Source organism: Lipotes vexillifer, unplaced genomic scaffold (assembly GCF_000442215.2).
Source record: "Lipotes vexillifer unplaced genomic scaffold, Lipotes_vexillifer_v1.1 scaffold336, whole genome shotgun sequence".
In the NCBI taxonomy this organism is placed as follows: Eukaryota; Metazoa; Chordata; class Mammalia; order Artiodactyla; family Lipotidae; genus Lipotes; species Lipotes vexillifer.
The window spans coordinates 145715-166531 of NW_006771479.1; the positions used below are offsets into that span (position 1 = coordinate 145715).

The 20817-nt window shown below is 37.3% G+C and overlaps 1 protein-coding gene across 1 annotated transcript in view; it reads left to right on the plus strand.

Annotated features, from left to right (window-relative positions):
• Positions 1-418: 418 nt before the first annotated feature.
• The window catches only part of LRRN3 (leucine rich repeat neuronal 3), a 38576-nt gene continuing 18177 nt past the window's right edge, over positions 419-20817 (plus strand). The window contains exon 1 of the mRNA XM_007446810.1: positions 419-916. The gene's annotated coding sequence lies outside the window, so the exon portion shown is untranslated. The remainder of the gene's footprint in view (positions 917-20817) is intronic.

Below are 20817 nucleotides of genomic sequence, written 5' to 3' on the forward strand. Positions count from 1 at the left end.
ACCTACAGAAAACCAAATGCCACTCAAACAGTTTTAAGCCGCTCTTCTTAAATAATACAGCCCTTGGCGAACTTCACAGAGAAGGAGTCGGAAGCTCTGCATCCCTCCCTCGTGCTTTTAATATTTGGGAAATCCTTATTAGTAATGTGCCCTGCTATTTTCAGAGAGAAAACACAGTTTCTCTTAATGACTGAGAATCCAAAAATGGGAAAACTTGTCAAAAATTCCTCCCCCTCAAAAAAAGGAAGGAAGAAGGGAGGGGGGAAGGAGGGAGGGAGGGAGGGAGGGAGGGAAGGAAGGAAGGGAGGAAAATGGGAGGAAAGAAGGAGGGAAGGAAGGGAATGATACCTAGGAAAATAAGCAAGGCTGTTCCACTTATTTGTATCCTAAGTAGCAGTGTCATAGAACAGACAGGTTGTTTCAGCCAACCAGACGGAAGCAGCTGCAAGCGCTACATCTTGGCAGTCCGAAGCGATTGGCCCCTCTCTGGGGAGTGGAGGGTGTTCAGTTATTAATGACCGCTGAGCAGGCAGCACCATGTCAGTGTGACAACTGATCGGGTGAACGATGCACCACTAACCACCATGGAAACAAGGAGAAATAAAGCCAGCTCCCAGGATCTCTCTTCACTGGATTGAGGGCTTCAGCCTGCCGACTGAGAGAAAGAGTTCCAGGAAAAAGAAGGAATCCTAGCTGTAGCCTCCCGCCTTCGTTTACATTTTAGAATACAGAGATAAGATTGCTTGCATGTGTGCATATCTATAGTACACGTTTGTGTATACTTTAGTACACACACGTATGCACCTATTTACACCCGGGCAAGAACACAACCATGTGATTATAGCAACTAAGGAACTGAGGAATCCAGCACGCAGGGACACAGAAGGTGGTGTAGCACAGAAACCGCTTTTACAGGGTAAGTTTGAAATATGCATTTCTATATAAATACGCTCTATTTCTTGTTTAGTTGATGCTCTTTTTTATTTTTTTTACACCTAAATTCTCCTCTGATGTTCTCTTCTTGTCTGAATTCTGAAAGCAGTTTTCTTTCCATTTCATTTTTGAGGGGAAATTCAAATGCAAAAGCCCTCCGGCTCTGTGTATGCCTAGCTGTGTTTGTGGGATTCTCCAACATGAATTTTACTAGCTTGAACGCCCATCAGAGGATGTGAGTGGGAGAGAAAAAGCAGTGCTGGGGTGGGGGGGAGGAGGAGAGAAAAGGAGGGACAGAGAAGATAAGGGGACAGTGGGAGAGAAGACCAGAGGGGAAAAGGAGAGGGAGGGGGGGCGAGGGAATTTTGCTTTTTCTTCACAGTACTTGTAATGAAAAGCAGATCACACATCATCCTGTGTTTTGAAAACAACCTCCCAAATGGGGCATTTTTCTCCCTTTCACCTAGTGGTTGGAGATTTAACACAAATGCTGCTGTATGTCAAGAGCCAAAACCACTAAGCAGAGTGGCAGAATAAGCATATCACAAAAACAGTTATTGAATTTCTGCCAGGCTACATCTTATGGATTGGGGTAAATGACTTCCCTTTAATAACATCCCCTCGCTGGTCTGAAGGGACAGTGCAAATGTCTGATTGCTTATGCAGCTGCAACTCTAGGTAAAAGGATCCCATGAACCAGAAGACTTCTAATCTTCTTTGGTAATTAACAGGATCACAGCAGGATGGCTTTAAAGTACATTTCCTATTTAAGAAGATTGTTTGTTCAAACCAACTGCTAAATTCCCTTTGCTGCTACTGAGCTAGAAGGCTTAATTCTCCTCTAATTTATTCATTTTTAACAATATGTCCTTGTTTCCGTGCGTCTAATTTTCGTGAAAGCAAGCTATGAGAATGAGTCGAACCTTCCTCATTTAGTGAAAAGGGGACAATGTGGGGGAAAAAAAAAAAAAAGTAAGGATTCAAAATATCTATCTAGAAAACAGTGTGCCCTGGCACTATAAATACTGCTTATATCCTATATTTCTCCTCTTTAGCTTCAGAAGCAATGCCTTTGAGACAGAATTACTCTCAGTAAACTATGAGCATGTATGCAGCAATGATTCATGGTATACAGTGTGGGTTAATTTATACTTCCAGTCGTGTGAAAGGAAGCTAGCTACTTAGAATATGCTCTCAAACAGACAACATCAATTGAGGATGTTCATGGAAACATTCACTACCCTCTTTAATGGATCCTGTAAAGACATTAAAACAAACCAAGTATTTACATTTCATCTTCTGCAGCTCCCTCCTCCTTTTTCCTTTAGGTCAACTAACCAAATAGTTAATGGAGACTGCTTCTTTCGAACTGCACGTTATTTTTCTCTACAACTGTAATTTCAGAGTTTTTACTGGTTTTCTAGTTTATAATATGAGCCAAAACCAAGAGACAGTAACCAGCCACTTAGACCCTGCCACTTTCCCATAAATGTGTCAAAAAATGAGTCACTTTACAATATGTAATGTAAGAAATCAATTCCAGGGACCTTTGTAAATGATGACAATAAAGCAGCTCTGACAATATGCCACAGGCTTCGATCTTCCCTCTGTAAAACGAACAAGTTTAAGAAGAGGTTTCCTGCTCAGAGTGAAAAATGAAAGGTGTTGAAGCATTAGCTCAAAATATTGGCAAGTTCGCTCGCTCTGCCTCAAATGCCACACGTAATCTATAGGGAAACAAAATGATTCATTGCAAGGAGGAAAAGGTATATTTGCTTTTCTGCTATTCATTAGAAGTGTGCCTTCTGTCACAGAACAGATGTGATATTTTTGAGGTACCTCCTAAGTTCCTAGCCAAGAGAAAAAGCTTGAAGCAGATATTCAACCTCCGGATTTCAAACTCCTGTATAATGTAGCATTGCAGTATTGATTTCAGTTTTTCCTAGACCTTTTCTGGGGAAACTTTCCATACCAAACACACACATTCTTAAATCCTACGCAAACTATTTTAAAATTGCAATCAATGACACCCAAGAACAGTGGATTCACCCTTTAACCTTGGTAAAGCTCACATACATATTTTGTGGATTACAGAGATCAATAGTGTGCCTACTTGAGTCTGAGAAATACAATCACTCCAGAACCCCGGGGTTGTCACTCAGTGTGTGCCAGGGAGTTTGGTGATCTGATCAGCATCTACCAATGCCAGATGATGGACATATGAGCGTGCCTGCAAGACTTAACCACAGTCTCCCCCAATCACAGTAGCTATACCAGAAATAATAGCTTTCTGGCAAGGCAAGCTTCAAAGAACCATGTTTTCAGAGTGTTGCTTTTCACAGGCAACATGCTGAGTTAGAATGCTGATTAGTAGGTGGAATTTTTTTCTTTGGTTATTGTTGCTGCTGTTAATAGCTTAAAAACAGTGATAACAGCTTTCTAGCCCAGCAATCAACTTATAATTCACTAACTGTATTTTATTATTTTTGATCTTTTTTACACCTACTCCTTTTTTTTTTTTTTTTGGCCACAAGATGGGTTCAATGTTTTACTTTCTTCCCCCAACTCTGAATTTTTTCTGGTGCAAAATGCCTATGTAAAATGACACTGCGATATTTATTACAAAATAATTATGTTGATGAAAAAGGTTTGTAATCTGAGTTACAAAATAACACTTATGTAAGTTAAATAGTATTACTTAATTAGCAGCCGCTGAAGATGGTCATAGATGAGATATCTGTTGGGGAATCTGAAGGAGATCATTTAAAAGGAAGCTAATAGCATGCTAAAAAATGAGTCCCTACTTCTAGCCTCAGTGAGGATGCCCCCAAAGAATGATTTAAAATAATGTAGCTCCAGCCAATCTGGAGAAACACTGGACACATCTGCAGCCACTTAAAATGTTCCATGGAGACCTGGTTCTGAGGGTGTAATCACTTAGGTATCCCTCCTCGGTCCCATGCAACTAAATAAAGCAGGTAGACATGAGGCAACAGATCAGTATATCTTATCAGGGCTGCCAAAGGTAAAGCTCTTTTATGCTGGCTGCGAGAGCAGCACTTAGGAAAGCTTCCCAGCGTAGCAAGTGAACACAGGTCCCGCACACTGTGCAGTGCATGCCTCCCTGGCTCTCTTCTGATGAAGTGATGTCTGGTTGGACACTTAGCAAGTAGTACATGACAGCAATCATTCCCTCGGCCACAAAGTAAAAGGAAATCAAACTTCATATAAAGAAAGTAGGTGGTGCCAGAGGATAGAAAAAGTAACAGGGAGAAATATAAATGTCTCTTTAACCTGATGGGGGGGGTGTTGAAATAGATCTCAGTTGGCGCTATTTAGAAGTCATTAAGTCAAGGGGAGCAGAGATGACAAAATGTTCCTCTCAAATTTTGTAAAGAAATGCAGTGCCCACTGGGCCATCTACTGTATTTGCATAATTGTCATATTTGTATATAACTGTTTGCTACTATGTTAATTTATCTTTAGGTTGTGATGAGGGAGGGCTAGTTTTCAAGGTGCCATTCATAAAAGCACATTACACAACCTCAGCGTGGGGAAATGAAGAAGGGGAAGAGATTTTCGTATAATAGTAGAATTTTAGGATTGAATGGGACCTTTGGTAAATGGTCTAATATGCTCGTTTTACTGGGGAAGAAACTGAGGCCCAAATGGTTTAACATCTTTACCCCAAATCACTCAGCTCTTTATTGGAGGCCTAGGGTAGAACTCCTCGGGTGCTCCCTCCAGCAGTTTCTTAAAGGTCTGCCCGCTCACTCTTCCAAAGATAATATTCTTTAAAAAGTAAAATGGGCTTCCCCGGTGGCACAGTGGTTGAGAGTCCACCTGCCGACGCAGGAGACACAGGTTCGTGCCCCGGACGGGGAAGATCCCACATGCCACAGGGCGGCTGGGCCCGTGAGCCATGGCCGCTGAGCCTGCGCGTCCAGAGCCTGTGCTCCACAGCGGGAGAGGCCACAACAGTGAGAGGCCCGCGGAACGCAAAAAAAAAAAAAAAAAAAAAAAAAAAGTAAAAGAAAAGACTCATAGATATATGCAAAAAAAAAAAAAAAAACTTAAGGAGGTGTTTATCCAGATAATCAAGCACTCTAAAAGTAAAAGCAGACATTCAACAATAGAAGCAATATGATTTGTTAAGTACCTCACAACCAAATATTTGTCTTTGGGATGTAGTCTACTATATTCTGTAATAAGTCATAAAAATTAGAGATTTGCCCTGTTTTTAAAACATTTTAATAATAATACTGCTCTCCTTCACCTATAGAAATTCAGCTATTGATCAGCCACTGTAAGTTCTCCCAGGAATTCTGAAGAGACTCTCCAATCCTTTTTTACTGGGTTTACCAGTAATATTATAAGGCACTTACATGTGTCCTCTTTATATGCAGTGTCCATTCTCATGCTTTGCTTCTACACCTCACAGAGGAAATTCTCAGAATAGCAATCCCTACTTTCCTCTCTCCATCTCCCCCATTCTGCCCTACCTTTTCATTTCCAAAGTTAAAAGTAAGAGCCTTTGTAGACAGTGACATACCTCCTTAATTTCACAGCCCTATTTTTTTCTTTTTGGCAAATTTCTCTGTTTCTAAATGTGCTCTGCACATTTCGCTAAGATAATAGCAATGAATTGACCCAAAAACTTTGGGGAAGTAAAGGAGGATACAAAAAATAACACAGTAATTGTGACTATTTGTTTAAGAGCTATACTGTGTACAGAGTAAACAGTATTGTTGGCTCCTCCCAACAACCTGCTGAGGGAGTAATGATGATCACCTCTCTTTTAAGATTGGAGAATTAAGTTCTGTGAGGTTAGAGACGTGTGACAGTCAGGGAGCTAACGTGTGGAGGAGCTGGGTAGCCTCACTCCAAAGATGGTACAGCAATGATCATAGTACCTGGCACTTTGTGAGCCCATTAGTAAATATTCGTTGCCTTTTCCCTGAAATCCCACTCTAGCCTAACCCTTTCAAGTTTTATGCCCTTTGTACCATACCACACTATATGAGGATAGATTTCTGCAATTAAAAATCTGTACTTCTTAATTTACATCACAGCTAATAATATGCCCAAGTTAAATTTAAAAAACAACAACAACAACAACACACACCAACATCTACTCTTGGATAAAAATATTCATGTCTTCTACCTACTCATCCATATGTCTGTCTGACAGCATTAGCACTCTGATCAACAGATACTTGGCAAAGGTCTCAAAACTTGGATAAAATGGGATGAGTAAATTATTCAGGCATGTTCCAAGTTGTTGGAAAATTAAGAGCAAAGTCCTCAAAGTCATTTGAAGCACCACCAATGGATAAAGTTGACTAGAAAAGCAGCTTCTTTGGCAACTCCTTTCTAGTTAATCTTGGAGAGAAAATGGCACACAAAGACCTCAAAATGCCGGTAAATTTATTCAGATTATTCTGAGGGCCCTTTCTAAGGGAGATTTTATCTTTCAAAAGTAACGTCATCGTTGGAATAAATGAAAATCCCTGAAACACATGTTCTAAAGGTTATCATGTAAAGCTTTACTTGCAGAAGGTGAAGCATTCTACAGATAATTGGCTACTCTGTTTAAGAAGGGGTGTAAACGTCACCACTTTTTTCCATGTCTGCATTGAAAAGGCCCATGGACTCCCTAGTGACCCACTTGAAAGGCTTAGCATCAACAAGCAATATTTTCTATTTCCATAGACCTGAAACCCCTGGGATTTAATTCCCTGAGGAATGAGAAAGGAGGCAGTGTTTCCTGACTTGTACAAAGCAGTGACTCCAGGAAGGGGAGAATGTATGCCCCTGGAACTGAGCCTGCTAACGGGCCATGGCTAAGCAATGGCCTTCAGCAAGTCTCAGGACTTGCAACACTTGCCAATGCCATGAGTAATACTGAATGTTTTGATTACAGAAAATACTTAAAGAGGCCTCATTTGCATTGTGATAGAGAGGACTGAATGCACTTTATCACAAACGCTCCCTAAAATTAGGAAATTAAATTAATAAAATGACTATAAAGGAACAAGGGCAAACATTCTAGTAGATTCATTCCACTGGTAAAATTTGCTCCATAATATCTTACAGTCTCATAACACTGAAAGGTCAGGGCATTTAAATTACATTGTCAGAAATTTACTTTTGTTACAAAAAACTAAAATCTCAAAAAAATGCTAACAGCAGACATGTATTTTCAGAGGTACAATTCATATTGGTCTTTATGTCATTAGAATAGTTTTCTCACCGCTATATTCATATTCCCAAGACATACTGGTCTTATCATTGTTTGCTAACAATGCCTCTGGGCTCCATGTTTAATTCTATTGTCATCAAAAATTCAGTCACTCAGAAACACCAAATACTGAATATATTCTACAGAGTATATGGGACCACAATGAACTTTTCTGAAATTTCAATAGTTGCAGGAGGTAATTTCAATATACATCTAGACCTATCGTATTTTGATTTCTACAAAGACCAAGGGGTTAACGGCCTTACACTGCACATGTTTAAGGCACTGACAGTAAAACAATGGAGTGGGTGAAAATGGGCCTGAGTGTAAGTTGCAATGCTGTATCACTGAAGAGAAAGTGTAGTAGAATGGAATGAGAAAAACAATGCTACAACCATATATGAAAAATAAATATATTCTAAGCATTTAGAAAACTTGGAAGCTCTTTTCCTAATAGTGCTGTAATGAAAAACATGTAAAATGCCATTATAAGATAGAGCTTAGATTGTATTCATCCAACAAGTCAATTCTTTGTGTGAATAGCTGAACTGATTCACTTACCAAACATACAATTTATATTTGTTCCTCTTACTGTAGTCTCTCACCCACGCATTTTTTACACAAACACTAAAGCGGCTCAAAGAGTGTCATAAGGTGATGTTCAGCTAACTTTTTAAAATCAATGAGGCATTTGCCAAAGTACCATTTCCTTAATCAGTTACATTACTTTTAACAAGCAAGCAAATTCCACGTAAATATCAAAGTCTCATTTTTCATTTACACTATAAACTGTGTCACACTCTGCTGCTGTTGGACAAAATGATCAAAGAAATGAAGAATTACATGTTTTCTGACATAAAATACTGTTAGCAGAGACCTTATAAGTTCAAATCACATTATGTCTCTTTGACAATCCCTTATTGGCTAAGGGAATGATTACAGATCTCATTTACTACATACAGGCATTTTCCGTGCCCAACACTGCTAAACACTTCACGTGAGTTTTCTCATTTAACCCTCATAATAATCATATGGAGCAAGTTTTTTATTATTATTAATTATTTTAATAGTAATTATTATTAATCCCATTTTACAAATGAGAGAAATAAGGCTTAATGAAGAAAAGCAACTTGCCTCACCTAATTAAAGGCAGAACTGAATAAAGGAACCAGGTCAGTTTGGCTCTAAATATCAGGCCTTTGTACACCAGGCAGTACTGCTTCCCTGTTGGTATTACCTAAATATAACTAGTCTGTACTGCCTTCCAGGAGTCAGATTCTCTATCCAAATACAATCAACCCACTTAGCTTTTCATAGTATGCGTTATTCTCATACTAGGATATTATCTCTTGGCAGGATTCATTCATATTTTCTTCTTTTTTTGGTCTCTGAGAAAAAAGTGATGATTTACTTAGTTGTACTTGAGTATCACTATCCATTTGATTAACTAAAATGATTTCTGCAGTTCACAGGCCAACCTTTGACTGGTGGCTTGTAGGCTTACAGACTTCTCCCTTCACCGTTTTTCCGTCAAGTAGAATTCAACATGTTTCTTTAACCGAGGTTGCTCGGCGCAATAACTGACACAAAGGAGAAATGCAAAACTTAGCCCGCAGGTCTCAATTTTCATTATTTATAACAATCCTTCCTGGGTCCGACTCCAATCTGTGGATCCTTCCTTTCCTCATGCAATCTCCTTTAAACAAGGAAGGTGAAAACAATCTGAATACTATTTCACTGCTAGTATGATTATCAATTGTCAATGACATGCATCAATCCTCCTCATTATCAATAAGTTTCCAGCTCTGTAAAGATAATTGATGAAAGCCATAATCCGTTTCTCAAAAGGAGCATGCTGAACCAAACCTAAAACTTCAGCAGAACTGTTCTATCCCAGCTGCTTGCAAAACTTCAGCATTTCTCGCTGAGTGACCTCCTCAGAGAGCTGATTATCAGGGGAGCCCTTCAATCTGACTGTCCTACATAGAAAAAGCTGAATGTGAAATTAAGGCCAAAATGTTACTGAGGATTCTTCCAAAGATAAGGAATAGGGTTTAGAGAGCTCATGCTCAGATGTCTTTTCTTATCAGAATGAAGTTTTTTTTTAACCATTGTAATTAGGCAACTGAAAAATGAATTCAAGCTGAAGGTGATAAAAGGTTAAAATATCTGTGCATCATGAATAACCTGACTCAAAGCAGGTACGAAATAAAGAAAGACTTTCAGAATTTTAAATTAAACTTTTTGATTGTTTTATTCCTGCTATTTCTTACATTCATACATAACAGTGAGACAGAGAAGGGGAAAAGGGGGATGCTGGGCAACAGTTATTCAACATGTACCACAACCTGGACCCTGGTTAAGCTTTTTACACGCCTCATCTCACCTGACGTCACAGCTCTGTGAGGGAGCAGAGACTCAGGATGGGGAAGCATTTGCCCAACTTCCCATTGTATCAGGGTCCTGATTTTAACCCTGAATGTCTGACTCCAAAGCCCATGCTATTAAAATCATGCTATTTGCCTCCCATGTCATATATATATATTAGAATAAGCATAATATATTTCTCCTTTGGGAAGCATTTCACTTTTCATACAGAAGCATCCAACAACAGCCTCTTTCTATAGTTGTAAGTTTCTCAGCAAAGTTCAGAAAGCTTATATAATAATTAATCAAACTTCAGTTTTACCACACCTGATTAGTATTTCATGAATAATACAATGAACATTTAATATAATACAACTAATCTAAAAGAAAAGTATTATTTGTGGATTTTCTACTTGAACATTGCCATTAATCTGTGTAATTTCAGAAGTGTAATGGAAAAAAAATGATCATAGTTGAATTCCAAAAGGCCTTGTGAACATCTAAGACATTTACCATTTCTTAGGTAATGGATATCAGGAATAAAATGAGGAACGTTTTCCAGGCCATAAATACCTTGCAAACTGAACATGCAGAACAATGTTTTAACCCTATCCTTCCCCGCTGAATGTAGCTCACCAGATTTAGGAAATATTTGAAACTTCTTTATATTTTTCTATATTGTGTACACCTAGGAAAGATGACAAGCACCTATAAGCTCAAATCTGCTCCATAAAGAATTTTTTCATATCTAGAATAGTAACTCCTCCTCGACCACCACAGCCTGTCCCCATCCTTCCCACACAACACTGAAAGTCACAGTATATTCAGTTCTTAATTTCATTTAAGCATGAGGTTTTCCTTTTGAGATAACTATGTTTAATTATAAATCAATGTGCTACTCTGTACTTTACTTGATAGAGACTTCTATAAATCTTTGAAAGGAAAGATATTCTAAAATAATTTATCTTTTAGTCATTCATTTAGACATGCCCCATCATGGTTATTTAATCAATGACCATGGATACATCCAAAATCAATGAAAAGAACCTTGAGGTATTGATAAGAAATGATGTATAACATCTATTTGCTGATGTATAATACAACAAAATGAACCCTATCTATTTATCTATCTGTCTATCTATCTAAATTTTCTCATCTTTTTTTTTTTTTTTTTTTTTTTTTTTTTTTGTGGTACTCGGGCCTCTCACTGTTGTGGCCTCTCCCATTGCGGAGCACAGGCTCCGGATGCGCAGGCTCAGCGGCCATGGCTCACGGGCCCAGCCGCTCCGCGGCATGTGGGATCTTCCCAGACCGGGGCACGAACCCATGTCCCCTGCATTGGCAGGCGGACTCTCACCCATTGCGCCACCAGGGAAGCCCTAAATTTTCTCATCTTAACACGTGCCATTCTATCAAGATTTTCCAAGGCATCATATTCCAAAAGTATTGTGAAACACATTGTCTAGATGTAATATATCGATATATATATGTTTGTACATTTTGATTCATTTTCAACATTAAACAAAGTTTATTAACCTGTAAGTATGATGACCAACATCGAATTCACAGTGCTTATTTTTAACACAGAATCTCAATCTATGAGAGTGACACCTAATTATTTTTCAAAGTTTCAGAACTCGTGGTTAAAGATTCAAGTCTTTTTTCATTGTCCATTGTCTGCCATTTTTGTTTTAGGTTTAGAAAAACTGCTTATTAGCGATGAACAATTACTTGCTTTATACAGAATATGCATACAGTAGGAATACTGTGTTGTATTTTTCCCAAGAGAAAACTGGGAATAGGGTAGGCCTAAATGAGATAGGGGTTTGACTGTTAGGGATATGACTGAGATATTTAAGTGGATGTTCTTAGCTAATATACCTGTGAGACTATGGTAAGAATAGTCCCTAGTCTAAAGAGGACCACCACCTATAGTCATTCTTGGCTCTCAGATGATGTCTATATGGTGGTAGATCAGGTATCCTTAGGAGGAGTGTCTACCAGAAATGGACAAAACCCTTTTTCCCACATGTTCATGAACTCCTGTTTTCAAATGCTATATCACATTCTACATGGAACTCAACTGACGGTTACCCAGAAACCACCACTGGCATCATTAATGAATGAATTCTACACTGCCTATTGATTTGCCTTCAAATGCCACTGAATAATACAAGCCAGACCCGGTATAACAGAATTGTGAAGCTGAGAGAGATTTTACAGATATTAAGTCATTTGCTCAAAGTGACCTCACTACTTACTGCAATCCTTGCCCAGCAGTTATTGCACAGCACACTGACTGTGATGGCAGAGCTTCAAAAAGATTGGACCACATGCTCCTATCAAATCATTCCTTTTCTTAAGCACCATTATGACCAAAAGTTCCCAAACTCAATCTTGTAGAGAAATTCAGCAGTGCCTTCCCTGTGAAGGGCCCATATTTGTACAAGTGTTAGCTGCTGGAGTCTGGCAGAAGCCCGACCCCCTATCATCCAGTCACTCTTCAAGATGCCTCTTTATTTTATTTATTTATTTTTTTAACATCTTTATTGGGGTATAATTGCTTTACAATGGTGTGTTAGTTTCTGCTTTATAACAAAGTGAATCAGTTATACATATACATATGTTCCCATATCTCTTCCAAGATGCCTCTTTAGATTGACATGTTACTGACATTAATGTGTTGCTGCTGCTCTGCATCAAGCATGTTAATTACTTGAGACCTGGGTTTTGAATTTGTGCCCTAAAGTGGTTTTAGCTGAAGAGTTGTTTTGTTTCCTTTTTAAATCAGTCACATAAGAGAGAGTCAGAGAGAGAGAGAGAGAGAGAGAGAGAGAGAGAGAGAGAGAAATTATTAAATGGAAAACTCACAAATTAAAAAATGGCAACCATACAAAAAGCAAGTTTCATAATTATCCAAAATAGAAATAGAATGATACAGTTCTTTATGCTATTCTATTGGAAATTTCTACGCCTCTTGGATATTCCATTCCAAATTTAAAAGACTCTGAGATCATTCTGCCCTAATCCTCTTTGCTGGGAACATAAGAAGCCTTAGAACATAAAAAATAATTATAATTTTTGAAATTATAAATCTCATTTCAAACTTATTTTTTTAACTTTTTATAAAAACCCTGTCATAAGTTTTCTCCCAACAGAATGCATAATATAGAATAATGAGCACTGGAAGCTCTGAGTTGCTAAATTAAAACGTTTAAATTGCTGATGATAACATGATCTTCTTTTAGAGCGTAGAGTTTCCATTTATCAAAATAACTTCAGAGATACTTTTATTTTCTCTCATTTGAAAAATCCTTCTTGCAAGTACTAATGAAAGATGTGTAAATAACACTTTAATGATCTCTTTAAGATTCATTTCCCCCCAAATGTAACCATATCTCAAGAAATAACAACTGTCCTATCCCATCATGTCAAAAAAGTTATGCTATCACTTTTGTGGATTTATATAGTTAACCATTGTACCTCTATAGCTCTAACTATTTCAAGGCCACCTTAATACCAGCATGTAGGCATACATGTATACACTCGCACACACACAAATACTGGATTTTTCTATTAATAGTTCTTACCAGTGTATAAATATTTCATATAAGTCTAGCCACACTGACCTGTACCTGGTTTCCAATAATTTTTCATCTCCTAAGACATGCCATAGAACTGAGATGACAAATACTGTGGTGCATTTTAAGAGTTATTCTCACAGAAATAAGCAAAAGAAGAAAAAATCTACAAGGCAAGTAAAATTCTACAACCTTTTATCCAAATCAGTCAAAGGCCATTCAAGTAGCTCTATCTTGCTTTTCCACTTCTGTTCTCATATCACCACCTCCAAACTAAGTTACAAAAAATTCTAATAAATTTGACCATTATTATGACTACTATTAATTTGACAGTGATTAATAGTTAGTAATTACTTTGTTTCCTGTTCAGTTAACATTAAGAGCTCTTTTCTTTTTATACTAAGAGCTTTTAATGCATTATTTAATTTTCATGCCATCCCTCTGAGGTAGATACTATTATCACCCACCATTTAATAGATGAGAAATCAGTGCCAGAGGAGGAAGAAGAACTAGAGTCTGTATCTAATCCCTTAATCACTAGGCTGCCTCTAAGGAAAACCACTGAGAGTACTGGAGAGCAAGAGAATACAACAAAGCACTTGCACCGGCTACTTAAGAAGTATTGGGGTTAAATGTGGGGCAAAGTGGGAACAGTAAAAAGTGATATGTCTGTAATACAGGTTTGGTGTATTCACTTTCACTTCCCAAGTGAATTTCACTTTCACTTCCCAAGCATAATACCACTCATATATCTGGGTTTGGGCCTATATTCAGGCAACCGTTCTGAAAACCAAATTTGCTGGAGAAATGTCTCCTGCTGTTGAAGGGTTCCATCTTTCCTTCCCTTCATGCATGCACATACACACCTCCATTTTTCACAGCTTGAGCTAGTTTAGTAGAGGGGAAATGATGAAACCCCAGGTAGAGAAGAGACAGTAGCCATACAACTGTCTTTCTCCCACTCCCTCTTTCCCATAAACATATAGTTCTATAAGCCTCAATTCAACATTATTCTAGAGAGTGAAACAATTTCTTCTGTCATCTGCTTTAGATTTACCAAATGCCATCTTTTGTTCTAGAAATGTTTTCACATCTGTTGCTAAAGCTCCAAGTTTATATATTTCATGCATCCTTATGTTGTCAGTGTAGCAACAAACACCATCACTTTGATTGCTGCTGATAGCAGTTTTACAAGGAAGGAGGGGATATTATACACGAAACTACTCAGTATGGTTGTCAACAATAGTTGAAAATAGTTCTAAATACTGGAAATGTCTCATCATGAATTCCCCTACCTAGTCTTTTCAGGCTTTGGCTTTTTGGAACAAATGCTAAAGAAAGATTCTTAAATGTAGGGGAAAGGAGGGCTGTTATCAGGAATAGAAAAGGTGGAGGACTTGCCAATGGGCAGCAGGGGAAGAGATATTAGTGTATCCTAATCAGCTGTAAGCTGCACTACTCATCAAATTAAAAAATACGCACACATCCAGGCTCTCATTCCATTGGAAGCGGGGGCAAAATCGCTTCAGGAGGAGAGGATCGTGACCTTTGGAATAATGGGGAAGAAAGTGAAGGCAAAGCAGAGCGAAGGGGAGAGACTTATACCCAAGAACAGAGAGAAGGTAAGAGGAAGGAAGAGAAGGTGCAAGTACAATAGCTGTTAGAAGTGAGTTGGGCCCAAAATGTGGGTCCACTTCCCAGGACACGGAGAGCAAAAGCATGGCCAGAGACTTCCGAAAGTTCGCAGCAGAGAGTAATTTCAACTTCCACAGCAAAGGAATCATGGAGACAAAAGTGCACTCATCTCTGTAGACTGAAACTATGTATTTACAAGTAAAATAATCACAACACCTTTTAAGGTGCCCTTTAAAAATTAATTTGACTCTTTTCCATGAGATAAACCAAGGAATCCATGTGTCAATATGCTGAAAAAATGACAAAATTGATGTCAAATAACCTTAATTTTGCAACAAAACCTTCTGTGATTCTGACATCTAGTTAGTCCAGTTGACATCACGTATGGAACTCAGAAATTATGCAGCCAAAGAACAGAATACTAATTCCTGACAGCATGTGGAAAGGAACAGATGAGAACAAAACACCACAAAAGTTTATAAATTGACCAAATAAGACTGCATATGTTACCAACTTCTACGATAACAGAAATGTATTGACTGACAATTTACATTTGGTTTGCTCCCTTATTCTGCAAATCACAAAAATGGGTTGCTGTGGCAAATGCTATTTAGTTTACTGGGAGGAAAACAATAACAACAACAACCCTCAAAGTACCTTCTAAAACACAAATACAGCCATGTATTTTTATTGTTCCTCCCGCCCCAAGAGAACAAATCCCATGACAGAAACTATTTTTTCATAGTTTTAAAACTGGGCTTGCTTTCTGTCATTTGCATTTTTTAAATTATGTATACTACCAATTTATGCAAATGGGAAAGAAAAAATCCATAGAAATATAAAAGAGATGGATACAGATTGCCTGAGTCGCATGAATGTGATTGGGCCATTGTCTTTTATAGCATCCCCACTTTTATCATCGACAGCTCTTTTAACCAATTTAAGTCCGTTGATGTATCAAATCTGTGCATGATACTCTCAGGAATACACTGAGAGCTCAATGCTTAAAGCATCAGCAAGAGCAGTCTTCTTTTTCTGGACCAAAACCAAAAGCAAGGTGCAAATAGGAGGTCATTAATTTTCTGGGAAGCATATTCTTAACCTCACAATAATGCACATCAGAGTCTGTTCACAAGGAGACCGTGCAGGACCCTAGAACACATCACGTTACCAACATCTGTGCACAGTGGAGAAAGCAAATAAACATCTCTACTCTGAATAAAATGGGAAGAAGAATACTCATCCTTTACCTACTTACTTCTCCAATGGGACCTAAAAGAATGGACACAAATTAGTAAATCCTTTAAGGCCTTGAAAATAAAAACTCGAGTTATTGTTGTCCTTGTTCAGTGGCAAGTTTGATAAATTTTTAAACTCTCCTGATGCTGTTCTGACTGGGAAGGTCAACTTTTCTTCAAAGAGCTCAATTACCAGCCCTTGAAACAGCACAAGTCTGTTCTTTCTGGAAGTTCACTGATTCTGAGAAAGCTCGTTTAGAAAAATGGCCTACTTAAAAAGCAAAGAAGTAAAACAAAGCAGATATTTCCTCTTCCGCCACCACTACTGCCATATGAAAACCCTCTCTAGGGTTTCTCACCACCCAAGGCTTGAGTTAAGGGCTGACTATTTTGAGGCAGGGACTCAAAGAGGGTAAGGATTGGTGAGGTTTGGCAGCTGAAAGATACTAGGGATTTATAATATAAATAACAAGATAACAGGAACTAAAGTCTCAGTGTGTGAAAACACTATGTATCCAAGGTGCAGATAAAAGTGTTCCTTACAGATCTTGGAGGCAAAAGTTCCTGACTGTATATATTAGTCTTCTGTCTCTCCAGTTAATCACATGAAAGATTAAATGGAGTGAACACACAAATAGATTCTTTTTTCACTTTTCCTTTGGCAACAATAGAGAACAATCATTTTAAAAATAATTGGAGAAATCTGTGTTTTGTTCATAAGAGAAAAGGAAAACATTCATTCAACAGTACCACATAGAATCATTTGCTTAATAGCATTTCTAATATGTTATGCATTTATTCAATCTATTTCTTATTACATTAAAATGCAAAGACAATTACTCTGGATGTAAATCCTAGAAAAACAATCAAAGTTTCTATTAAATCAGAGAAGAGGAGAGACAGTTAAGCTGCAATGTGATTTGCAGAAGCTCATGAATAGACAATACTTAGAGTTTCTCACTAGAAAGTGAAAGAGTGGTACAGACCCAGATTCCTTCCCATTTTCCCTTCCCTCTTCTCTCCCTATTTTTTCCTTCTCTCCTTCTCTTCCTTCCTTTCTTCTTGGACTCAGACTAAGGAGAGTCTTTATTTAAAGCCTAAAAATTCAAATTATGTAGGCATGTAAAATCATCTTATATTATAATACCAGCCTCAGCAGATAGAAACTTCCTTTCACATTTGGTTATAAATAGTTTACATTCAACTGAACAGTCACAGGGGAATATGGGCAGCTTCAACCTTCTAGGTCCATTGTTACACACAAAAAAGTTCTTGGTTTGTTCTTTGTATACTTATATTAAAGCCATTTCTGTTCATTAAAAACTCAAAATAAGCATGTTAAAGAAAAGGCAACTGAACATGAAGCAAAGAATAAAAAGAATCTGCATGTATAACAAGCATTGTGCATTTTACTTTGTCTGAAAGGAATTTTTTAAATCCACACGCTTTAATTGGGGCACTTCTGGAGTAATAATGTCAAATATGAGATTCAATAAATGTGTTCATGCTCTGATTAAATGTCAAAGCCATAGATTTGTTATTTCAGATACAGTGAGCAATAATTTTGTTGGATAATGAACTCCCAAAGATTTATTTGTAACACTCACTGTTCATTTCAAAGCTCTGAGTTGTACTGTAGAGTACTTCCAATTCTGCTGATAACATTACAGAATGTGGTACACAGAGCTGACATTTAAGTAAATTTTACTCATTTTTACATGTGCTGCATGGATTCTAAGTACTTCTGCCAAAACTTAGTACCAACAATCTTTGCACATCTTGACTAACAGCAGATATTGTTTTGGTTTGCATCAACTTTTTTCCTTAACAGGGTATATATGAATTTCTTTACAACAAGGGTGTTTTTATGCCCCAAGGTATTTAGGGAAACGCACTATTTTCTGTAAGTATCATCTTCCAGCACAGATTCTTTACTCCAATCTAGGCTTCCCTAAAGATGCAAACTTCACAGATTGTTGATGTAATGACCACTTCCCATTTGATCACTATCAGCTGGCCATGAGCAAGGCCTGCAAGCCACTCCAAACCAGTTTTCTAGAGGACTTTTCTCAACACTTACACTCAATTATCTTAATGTTTATTATTATTCTTTTTTATTGTTGTTATAGCATTTTAATTTTTTTAAGTCTGTGACAAGTCCAGATATTAAGAACATACTATGACCAAATTTACATGGTTTTCTCTGTTCTCCAAGTAGAAATGCCACAGAATTTAAGAAATTAATCCATATCCCTTACACCCTCATTACACTACACTACTACTACAGACATAATCTATAAAAATCAAATGAAAAAAACCTATCTCATTTTCACAAAACATTATCTTCATTAGTTCTCTCCAGGCATATGTATTCAAGATACAATTATGAGGGTGAAGATTGGACTAGAGGTATTCTCATGATGAGATTTAAGCAATCTGTATTTAACTATACTTTTATACATGCTACTATTTATAAGTTCCTTTTGCTACAGTTTCCTTAGTCGCTCAAATTATAAACACATACATATTTATTTCTCAGTTTGCCAAGTTTATGTTATTCAGTATTCCACTCGTAGAAGCTATTGTCGGGAACTCAGCATTCATCAGCAAAACCGAGGTCACAAATGAGTGTCTTACACATTAAATATTTCTTATAATGCTATTTCGGGAATTTACAATTAAAGTCAACTGATATTAATTCATTCATTCAATACTTTCTTAACTAGCCAGGCACTATTCTAGCTAGACATTGGAGACATAGCCATGAACAAAACAGGAACTCTTTAATAAAGCTAACTTTCTAGTTGGAGGTGGTGGGAAACAGGCAATAAACAAAAAGTAAATAAATAAATAGGTTCTAGTGGTCCTGAATGCTATATAAGGAAAACCAAACAGGGACTCGAAGCAGTACTTTTGGTAAGGTGGTCTATAAACATCATCAAATAGGAAAATTAAAAGCCAAATTAAAGAACAAATGTCTAAAATGCCTAAAATAATTTCAGTACAATGTAACATGTTCATTGCCAACTATGTGATGAACCATTAACTTTTCCTTCATAAGTTTTAAAAAGAACTATCATCTAATTTTATCATACAAAAAAAGGAATATTCAGCCTTGTGTATGCTGATGAACTAAATAAGACATTGGTGCAGACCTGGAAGTACTTTATTAACAACTAATAAAGGGGCTAATCAAGCACCTATGCATCTATAACACAAAGCTTTATGCAGTACAGCCTAACAGAAAGATGACCGATAATGGAATCGGGAAACTGGGATCAAGCTCAGGAGCCATCACTTACCAGCCCTTAGACTTTGACCAACTCGTTAAATTTTTCTGAGCCTCACTTCATCACTGTTAAGCAGGCATAACAGCACAAGCTGACAGGATTATTCTGGGATATATATGAAAAATGAATTTAGCTTTTTTTTGCAATGTAGCATATTATGACTGCTATTACTTTCATTGTTTCGTTATTTGTTGCTATTGTTATATGATAGCAAAAAATTCATGGAAATGACAAAGACCTTTAAGAAATGTTAGGATCAGAACTACAGTAAAATGTGAAATTAAAGCATCAAAGACCTTATCTGGGGCTTCTCTGGTGGCGCAGTGGTTGGGAGTCCGCCTGCCGATGCAGGGGACAGAGGTTCGTGCCCGAGTCCGGGAAGATCCCACATGCCGCGGAGCGGCTGGGCCCGTAAGCCATGGCTGCTGAGCCTGCGCGTCCAGAGCCTGTGCTCCGCAACAGGAGAGGCCACAACAGTGAGAGGCCTGCGTAGCACAAAAAACAAACAAACAAAAAAAAACCTTATCTGTCCATAGATGTTGGAATTAAGTCTACATTAGAGAAAATTATATTCTTTAATCTATGTTTCTCCATATAATTGCTGGGGATCAGTCATTAAAGAAAATCACAAAACTAGAATTTTCAACTCCATATCTTTCATCATTCTGACACAGTTTAATTATTCTTCTCATACACTGAGGATAGCTTTCATTCACTGAAACAAAACTATACCTTCCAAGAAAACCTACACAACACCAGGAGTAATGACAAAGATATATCTTACTAACCAGGGTCATGTATTACAATTTTAAAACACCATGAAAAAAAATTAGTCTACTTGAAATTTAGATCTTAAACTCCAACTCCCTAGTGGTTTAATCTAAACTTTACTACATGGCTATCTTTGAAGAAGACATCTAAAATGTAAATATGATATAAAAAATACAAGTATTAAATACAAAAATTCTTAAGCTTCAAAGAAAGTTTCTTCATAATATGAAATTAATGTTGAATAATTCTTGGCTGAACAATGTGAAATATTCCTGCAATACAAATTAATGGTAAATCAACTTTACTTCGCAAAATAATTTTGTTTGGGCACACGGGAATAGTAAATTTTGGTGAATGTCCCAGATCAAATTTAAAGGATTCTAGGTTTTGAATCATGCAACTGTGTGAAGGGAAAGTTTTTTCTCCTAACTCAAATTCAGTAATCAAAAATAAAAACATATTAAATCTGACTCTGTGAAGCTGTTATAACATAATGTAAAACTATTTGCTTCTCTTACCTTAAAATGATAGTTTTAAATGTATTCCTAAATTTTCTGTAGACAATTTATCACTAAGAAATTCTTCCAAACAGGTGATTTGCCACCTAGCTTTTCACCTAATCCATATATTAGATGAATACCAGGCTTTTAAGTGTAAAGTGGATGCAAATTTACAACCTTGTTCTGAAAGAATCCTTTCCATGACTGGTCCTCTAGCCAAAGTGGAACCTCAAAAAAAAAAAAAAAAAAAAAAGCTTAAGT